The sequence below is a fragment of the Corvus moneduloides genome, chromosome W, assembly GCF_009650955.1.
Source record: "Corvus moneduloides isolate bCorMon1 chromosome W, bCorMon1.pri, whole genome shotgun sequence".
Taxonomy (NCBI): Eukaryota; Metazoa; Chordata; class Aves; order Passeriformes; family Corvidae; genus Corvus; species Corvus moneduloides.
In genome coordinates, this window is record NC_045510.1 from 13,548,649 (window position 1) to 13,558,722 (window position 10,074).

A 10,074-nucleotide genomic window follows, 5' to 3' on the forward strand; every position below is an offset into this window, starting at 1 on the left:
TTTCCCAGGTTTCTCTCAGCAGAGCGAGAGGTTTTATTATTTAGCATTATTATCCTTTTCCTGTGTGTTTGTTAAATAAATAGTTTTTATCTCTTTCCCTTTCATTCAAGGAAAGACTTTCTTTTTTCCCGAACCTGGTGGGGAAGGGGTGGTTGTAACATGCCTTCTCTCAGAGGATATATTTCTAAATTTGCCCAAACCAGAACAGATACATATGTGGTTTGTAACTAGATAAATAGTAAGCCAAGAGCCGCTGAAGGTGCGCATGTCTTTGGAGGAAAGATCCCCCATGCTGCCTCTTTAGCGGGGGGGGGGGTCCCGGGTGCTGGAGAACCAGCCAGAGACACGACACGAACACCGATACAATTTGAGCATCGTGCTCCAGTTTTATTGTTTACTTACACCAAGTTATACTTTGCAAAGTTCACGCCCCATTCCCACGAAACAGCCTCTAAGCAGCGGGGGAGCTGACCAGTGTATACCTTTTCCCAAGGCTGTTCAAGGCTGCCGGCTAGCAGGTGCCTTGCAAGCCTATCTTCAGCCTGAGGCCCCATCAGGGGTACTTCTGCAACAACCCCGGGTTGCCCAAACTGCCCAGACTGTCCAGGGGTATCATATGCCCCTGTTCCACAAGGAATTCCTCTACATCTCCCACGTTTTCTTTTTGGGTAACCCAAGCCTGGTCGATGATCTTTCGCAGCCCTGCTTTAATGTAAGAAAAAAATACACCCAAGTACTATTAAGCCTAATATAACTACAAATAGCAATCGGCAGCCTTCTACTACCAAGGTATGTAGCCATCTGGTGATACCCAGACCCTTAAGCCAATCTCCAATAGGGTTGTCTGTCGCTTGAAGGCTGTGTAGGTCCCTCTGGAGGTCAGAGAGGTGCTTGTGAATTGAGACAGAGTGGTCAGAAAGATTCATACAGCACATACCCTGGAATTCTTCACAGCTGTGGCTGTGAGCTAATAGTAGAAAATCAATGGCAGCCCGATTTTGTAATACTGCATGTCTAACACTAGTAACATCTGCGCTTAGCTTGTCAAGCATCTGCGAAGTTACGTTTAGCTCATCCCTTGCCCAGCAAGCAAGTTTATGCAAAATCGCATGAGCCCTGGCTGCTGAAGCACCAGGTAAAAACATAGATGCTAGCCAAATTATACCATGACTCCAAAAGACAGGCTCTTCATTCCTTTTACATTTGAGCTCATGGATTGAATGCCGCATCCTGGTTTTAGTGCGGTGGGTCATATTTAAGAGTTGATGCAGGCCTGGATGGAACAGGGTGAGTTTCCCTAAGTAGCACGGTCCCCCATGTGGGCTGGCAGGAACCCCACTCCACGCGTGGTCCCCGCATATTAAGAATGTACCACTGGGGAGGCGTTTTGGGGCTTGACCCATGAGGTTGATTTGGGAGTAAATTGCTTCCGACTCGTAGTTTCTCAGAAACCAGTCTGCAAGAGGGTCAACAGTGGCCAAAAGGCGCCTATTAACATTTAATTGACTGGTGGTGGGCAACTCGAATGTCATGTAACCATCCCCAGTTTGGTTTGTGGAACCCAGTAGATCTAACTCTTCTGGTGTTCCCATGGTGACATTGATGCTTTTCAAGAATGCACCTTGCCAGCAGGCACGCTGCTGTGCAGGCTTGAGTCCAATCAGCCCTGAACACTTGCCATTGTTTGTGGCGTTCCCTATCAGGGAGCTGTTGTCTAGCATCCCTCGGAAGTCTTGCAGATTAAAATATGGGACCCGGATTAAACAGGTGCAAAATGGGTCCCCTGGCGTGGCCAGGCTCAGACACATAGAGTCTTGCCCCATTAATTCAGCTAGGGTGACCCACATGTTTTGTCTCTTTTGGATGGCTGTCAACATTGCATGGGACCTGGTTAGGATGCTTACGAGAAGCAAACCTCTCAGAATGTTTACAGGTCCAGCGCTACTTTGTCGTTTCCTGTTACAGCGGGGATTACTGTAACACGCATATATCAAAACAGGAGTGCCGTGGAAAAGAAATATATATATGGATAGATTCTTGGTAGATGTTTCAGAGACATTTATTTCTCCAGCCGCATGGCTGGGAGCTCTGCCTAGAAACCCTCACAGTCTGGACCGAGGGTCCTTGCCCGTGCAGGGAAACACAAACCAACCAATCGGGAACGAGGCTGACCAGGGCTCGGGAAACCCCGTGCCTCCCCTTAGGGCCCCTCTCCCAGGGCTACATGGCAGGGGGAGGAGACCCCGACAGCTTCCCAGCGCTCGGGGGCCACCACATGCTGCCGCGGGACACGAACCTGTGTGCTACACTCTCGCCCTAACACTGCCACACTCCGTACTGTCTTCACTTGATCTAAATGGGCGGACAGCCAATTGAAGGTGTCCGCCAATGCCCTTGTCTCAAGACAGTCAAAAACAATTCCCCACTCTATCTCTCTGTCTGGTGCTATACCCAAGAATCTACACAACTCCCCTTCTTGGTTCCGCTTTCGCAGAGGGTTCCCCGACACCCACCACAAGTCACTAGCAACCATCCAGGGCAGCTGTTACATTCGCCACAGGGTCTCACTATTTCTCCTGCTATGGAGAGTGGTGGATCTGGCAAGTTCTCAGCCCCTTCACTCAGCCGCATCTGCAGCCTCTCCCAAGGCTTCTCGGGACGGAGTTCCCGGAGTTCCAGCTGTTGTAATAGCGGTGTCACTTTCCTCAGGACCCGATGCTGACTGCGCCTTCTCGCTTCGGGGTCCTGTATGCGTAGCACGGCACCACTTGCTGGGCACCCCTCTGGTCAGTGCTGCGGCGGTGACTTGTCCCTGTTGTTGCAGGACATTCTGCAGCGTTGCAGTAAAGGCAGCTGTTTGAGATGACTGTTCCGCATGGGTAGCACGCACGAGCATCTCGTCTACTCCTGCTCCCTGGGGCAGCGTGGCAAGGATTCTTAGTTTGCCTATTAGCATTTTCAAAGGCAAGTGTTCGGAACATTTGCTCTTGGAGCTCTTCAGAGAGCTCAGTTGCATCCTTCAAGGCTGCTGACAGACGGTCGATGAACTCACCATATGGCTCTGACAGCCCCTGTCGGACTGCCGCAAACGGAGGTGACTTCTTCTTTTCGGGTACTGACAAAAAGGCTTTGTGGGCAAGAGTCTGTGACAACTGATGAATGATGGTGGGCATGGTCAGCTGCGTCACCGTCGCTCCATAAGCCCCGCTCCCAGTTAGCATGCCAGCTTGGATCACATACAGTGGGTCTTGTGTGTCACCTTGATGTTTGCTAGCTTCTTCTTGTGCTAGCCGCTTCCACGTTTGCTCCCAAAGCAGGAACTGTGAAGGGGTTAACAACAATTGTGCGATGTTAATGCAATCATTGGGATACAGGACATCTGGCACTGGGTCTGTCCTCACCGTCGGGGCTGATGGAGGCGATAGCTGCACCTCCCCTCGCAGGAAGGGAGGGGCCGTAGGCACTGTGCCCGGTTGTCCCGACGGGAACATAGGAGTTCTGGTGACTATCTTGACCTGTGGGTCCACAGGACGCCACGGTGCTGATGGTGTAATATCACAAGCCTTGGACTCCAGCGCGTCGTGCCATGTAGATAATTCAGCAAGCTTTTTGATTACTTCATGAATCATCTCTTGGTGGTTCTCTTCCTCTTGGGGCTGACCTCCGGCAGCTCTGGCTGGCTCTGGCTCTGCAGGCGACGAAACCACAGAGGCTGCTTCGCTGTCAGACGTTGACCCGCTGTCCGGCAGAGGGGTGCGGCGCGCCGCCGCTTTCGGCCGGGAATTAGGACCGCTCATTTCTCCTTTGTCCGCCTGCGCCCCGCCCCCTGAGTCGGGTGGCTCTGCTTCCGTCTTTGCAGCCGTTTCTCCCTCAGATGTCTATGGGGTAACTTCCTTCCCCACCGAGTCCAGCAACTCCCGCAACGAACGTTGCTGCTTTGCCCTTAATCGGTCTACCCGCGGCCAGCCCGAAGAATCGTGCAACCCTGAACTCCGCCCTGGTCTCCGGCCGCCGCTTCGTAAAACCCCCGTCCGTTTCCTTCCCGGAGCCGCCACGCCCTAAAGCTTCAATGGCCACTGTGGCCACTGTCCTTTCTGCTTTCATCTCTGCGAGAGTGTTAGTTACGGCTCTCCAGGTTAAGCCAGAACTTTAGCTTCTTTAGCTTCCTTTCCACCCTCAATCGTGGACAGTCACAATTTGTTCCCAACTTTCCACCACACTTGGGTCGAAAACAAAAGCAAAGTGTATTTCAAAAATCCATGTTCCTGGGCCCACATAACGAGGGCATTAAAATCTCGATCTTTTACAGTCTCGCCTCTCAAAGAGAGGATACTGGCCAGGAGGCAAGGTCCAGCCTCATACTCCATAGCTTCTCACCTGCGGGCACTCGCTCGGCCGCGTGAACTGCGGTCTCTGGTCACTCGGCTTTGAGGCTTATCCCCCGGCTTTTCTCGGCTTTGGGGCTTATCCTCCGGCCTTTTAATCGGCTTTGAGACCAGGCCCCTGGCTTTACTTGGCTTTGGGGCCACCCGCTCTGATTCCCCAGGCTCCAGCACCGATACGATGAATCAGAGTCTTACCACATTTAAGCGAACCTGCATGTAGCAAAACTCACTCGGGTCCCTGCCGTTTGTTTGCCAGGTTTAGCGGGGGGAGGGGGGGGGGGGTGGTCCCGGGTGCAGGGGAACCAGCCAGAGTCACGACACAAACACCGATACGATTTGAGCATCGTGCTCCAGTTTTATTGTTTACTTACACCAAGTTATACTTTGCAAAGTTCACGCCCCATTCCCACGAAACAGCCTCTAAGCAGCGGGGGAGCTGACCAGTGTATACCTTTTCCCAAGGCTGTTCAAGGCTGCCGGCTAGCAGGTGCCTTGCAAGCCTATCTTCAGCCTGAGGCCCCATCAGGGGTACTTCTGCAACAACCCCGGGTTGCCCAAACTGCCCAGACTGTCCAGGGGTATCATATGCCCCTGTTCCACAAGGAATTCCTCTACCGCCTCAGCTGATTAAAACATGCCTACTTCAAAACTTTCAAGTTGTGGAGTCTTTTCCATGTATCAACACCCCTTCTGCTGTCCTTTATGGGGATAAGCTTTTCCCTGGTGAAGGGGTCCCTGCAGCTGGGCTCATCTGCACAGTGGAGGATGGGCGTTCACTGCCTCCGACCAGAGGCTTTTTCACCACACACTCAAAGCCTCTCCTCCCCCCCCTTTGGTGTGAGGGTCTGTTGGAGCCTGGCAGCTGATAGCCCTGGGGCTATGGTCTCCACCCTGAAGGTGTTAAACTTGATCCCTCTGTGAATGTATTCTTTTTCCCCCAGCCCAGACCTGAGTCACTATCTTATCTTCATCAACGAGTAATGTAGGGCCTCAGTCAGAAGGCCTATTCAAGGTGTGGTAGTCTTCTCTGCCGCTTTCGTAATACAGTTTTGCTATAATGGGCAAAAGTCCTTTGTGAAGATGTTTAAGCAATAAATTATACCATTCAGTCTCCAACACTAACTTATGACATCTCCTAGTATTTCTCCTCCACTATCGAAAGGGGGTGGTTTGAGTGGGCTTAATTTTCCTGCTGAGTTTTAAAACCAGCACATCATTTGGTGCCCAATGTAGGGCCTGGGAGAGAAATCGGAATAACAATTTTGTTCAAAGCATTCGTGTATTGGGTACAGAACTCCCTGGTTACCATGTTGCTTGATCTGTTCATGTGGGTATGTGTCATAGGTTAGCAAGCATAGTCCCGGAAGGGATGTCCTTGCTGAGGGGTGCTTACAGCTTCCTCTGGGACCTGATAGAACCTATCAGCTGGCCAGTTTGAACATGGACAATTCTTTAAGCCACTTAAAGTTGTGACCACCTCTGTGATACACATTTAAGAATAGACAAACTCCCCCCCCCAAGCTCTCTCTCGTTTCCTGTGCTGGGACAGGTGGCTGCGGGCCCTGTGTGGGGACCAGCGGGCCCGGCCAGGCCCTGCTTGGGTCAGGCTGGGCCGGGCCACGGCCATCCTGGAGTCGATGGACCTGTTCCAGCCGTGGGACCCCCCCCTACTGCCTTGCTGTGGGCAGCCGGAGCGGCTTGGCTCCCCCCCCTCTCCACTGCGATAAGAAACATTCAACATTCCAACTGCAAAGCTGCAAGGCCGAGGTGAGATTAACCCTTTTTATTGCTGTGAAGAGCTGAAAACCTGAGGGAAGAGAGAGAAGAGATGCTTAAAGCTGAAATTCTGTTGTGAAGCTATGATATATCAGAGTATTCCGTTGTAATTTCATGAAGATATGGGGGGTGGAGTGTTCAACTCGTAAGCAAAAGCACCTGTGCTGAGATAGGCAGATGCTGACGCAGCTGTAATTTCATGAGAAGTTTGGACAGGGAGAGATGAACCAGATGAGGACTTTTGCTCCAAACGGGAAAGGAGAAAACCTCAGTCCCTAGAGATGCTCCCAGAGATAGTCCTAAAGATGAAGATGATGAAGACCCTTTGCTCCCAGGGAAGGAGAAGGGCCTCTGTTTTTGTTTCTGAACGGCTCAACCTTAAAATTGTACCCCAAAAAACTTCAAGAGTGGACCCTCGAAAGCAGTTGCAGGAAAAGCTGCAAGTCGGGGGAAGGGACTCACATGCAGGCAGAGAGACTCCTCTTCCTAAATGGACTGAACAATATTTGGAAGTGGGCGGCTGTCTCGTTGTGATAATGTTTTCATAGCACGAGCAAGAAGAGACTTCTCTTTCTAAATGGACTGAACAAGGTTATTATGGAAGTGATAAACAGACTGAACATCTTAAGGGTTGTCTTTTTACATTGTCAGTGGGAGAAGGGAGGAAGGTGGGGGGAGGAGGAGAGTTCTGAAGGTGGTATAATTTTTTTTTTTCCTTCTTTTAGGTCTGTTAATAAACTTCTTTATATTCTTTCAAGTTTGGTGCCTGCTTTCCATTTCTCCTAATTCTTATCTCACAGAAGATAAACAGTAATGAGTATTTTAGACCAAACCACTACAGTATGGCACCTAGCCCCATACATATTTCAATATATAAACTCGCAATGTTTCTTTTGAAAGCAGGAAGAGGGGGTGAGATTGCATTACTCATGTTGAGTGTGATGACAGTCTATGGCATTAAACCATGAAAGGTAATGGGGGTCATTTGCAATGTGTATTCAGTGTTGTTCTCCTGTCTTGGCCTTAGATGCTACCTCTGGGGATTCATTATAAATTGTACCCAGTCTGTGGAGGGAAGAGAAGAGGATGTTTTTTCACAGCCTTTCACCCCCTCTTACTCCTTCAGGCCTGTTGGAACCTGATATGCGGAAAAGACTCCACTACTGGAATAAGTAGTAAAGTAGGTATGTTTATTCCAGTGCTGGGACGCATGGGGGATAGTTCCTCCAAAGTCATGCGTGCCAACAGCTGCATTCAGCTTGGTATATATCGGGTTACAAGCTCCATATTCATTAAGTTTCCCAATATGCCTATACATATTCATTACCTAGCCCCGCCTAGCCTCGCCTCGTATTACAATGGGCCCAAAAGTCATTTACATCTGCGTTGCACTTGCACAGTGTTGTCTGGTGGTCGTGGGCAGGGGTCTCCGGGATGAAGTAAGAGTCCTCTTAAAGAGTCTTCCTCATGCTGAACTTTTCACCTTGCTTCCCCGCGCATGCTTTTTATGTCCCTGGCCCAAGTCCAAACTTCAAGGCTGGTTTAAGTTAGTTTTAGGTTCGAAAACAGGATCTTTGGTCAAGATTCCTTCCCTTTATCAATAGTCTTGTATCTTCTCATCCTGCTTTGGTAGGCACAATAAGTGTTGAGCAAGCTGTATGCATTGCTTTTAGCAAACAGCTTCTTAGCAAATCATTTAACCTCTGATTCTCCCCCCTCCCCCTGATTTAGTCCCCCCTTTTCTATGGAGTTAGTAAATTCTTTTACTAATACACAAATTATTTTTCTAATAATCTTTTATGGTAAGCATCCCTTAATGCTTTCCCATGTGCATTTGACAAAGTAGTTAAAACTGATAACTTCTTTAGTACTCTATAGTTCCAAACAAGCAACATAATAGACAACACAAGGCAAGCACTCACCAAAATTAATAAAACAATTATGGGGTGACATAACATATTCAGAATGCCAGTTGCGATAGGTGATCACCCGAAAAGTGCGTCCTACCAGTTATGACTTGCATCTTGTTTTACTCTTTGCAAGATTCTGCTTATTTCTTGTGTGTCATGATGGATGGTGACTAAGGTCTTTTTCCCGTTCTTTCGGATTTCTTCTAGAATCTCAATTAGGTCCTGATGTTTCACTAATTGCTTTACTAATGTGAGGTCCATCCCAATAGGTGTGGGTAGCAATTTATGGTATATGGTGTAGTTAGACCTTATCAATTGATGAGACACAACCGGTGCTAAATACGAAAAGTCACACCTAACAATCTTGGTAAAATTACAAATACAAAAATTAGAGTGATTCCTGGCAGCTGCATTTATATTACTGTGATCTATCATCATAAAAGTGCAGATAGTTCTTAAGCACACACAGCCTTGACCAATATATACAAGTACAGTTTTTGGTGTAGTGTCTGGGTGGATCTCGAAGTGACAAATGCCTTGTTCTACATCAAGACATATATCTTTGGCATCAAGGGTATTACATTCACAGATAAATCCTTGTTGTTCCCATGTGATACAAGATTCTAAATTTACCATTTGCCATTTTTCTTCTACCATCCGAGCCCATACTCTATGTTCAGAGGGGTAAAAAACTTCATAGCTCAGTCCCAATGCAACAATAGGATGAATTACATAAACTGTGGCATTACGTATAGTAAGCACAAAGGCAGTAGCTATGTTAGTCATTGGGTCATAGGCGAAATTTACCAAGGTCCACCAGGATTGGAGCTAACTTAGTGTCATTATTCCAAACAGCTTCTCGGATTTCAATAGGGAAAACACTTTCATTTCCTTCTCTTATAATTAAGGAAGTTGTTGACTGCATCCATAATTGAGCTTGTATGCAGCTAAGGGCTAATGATACATTGTCTTGAGCTACACCAAGTGTGTTTAATATCAGTCTGTGGTCCAGGTCGCTGGTCTCTGCGAAGTCTGGGAGTATTTTTGAGACTTGCCACTGACTGTTTCCTAATGCTAACAGGGAGGATTGTAGGGGCTGTTTTAATTTGGTCAGGTCACTAGTTGCCGTGGCCAATTTATTCATCAGTATCTCTGAATCAATTCCATTTATGACTTCCAGTCCTGTTCCCAGCATGCCAGTCAGGTCTCTCCACATTCTGCCTTTGAGGGGTGTTTGCTTTAGCAGCCAGGCTGTCCACCCTTCAAAGGATGTTTGTATTAAAGGGGAGCAGGCTGGTTGGATCTTAGAGATATTAATTTGCATTAGTAGTTCTACACGCTTAAGACACCACTCTAGATTAAACAGCAATAATTGCTGGCCTGTGTTCCTCACTACATAGGGGCAAATCTCATAAATCTTTGGTTCAGGCTTTAAGTGGTGTGACCTGGGTTTGGATTCGATTGCCAGCATAGGTTGTAATAGGCCTAGCCATGGTATTTATCTGGAATTTGAATGAGACCCTATTACTGTCTTGGCCCCAAAGACAAACTACGTCAACGGCCTATACCAACAATCTACTTCACTTGAATGACTACAGATTTCATTATGTTTGTCTGTAGGAGTAGTTGAAACACTAATCTGGGTTGCTTTAGTTATGAGTAGTTCCATTAATCATTCTGATGCCTTTTCCTGGTCTTAAAATCAAGTCATACACGGTTAGAAGGGGAAAAGGGATTTTACCTTGGTACTTATTTTAAGGATCCGTAGGTGCACACGTCCAGGTCATATACATCGAGATGCACCCCACCGAGTGTGTGTGTGTGTGTGTTCCCCCCCAACATCAGGTATAACATTATAGGTTTTACTAATTAGCATATCTATCAAAGATTCCCCAATGAGAGGCTCAAGTGAGCCCCCCCCCTCCCCAAGGAACCTTCCCCTGGATGGTTCTATCTTGGTTTACAGAATATGTTCTGGAGAGGACCTTGGGGTCTGGGGCACA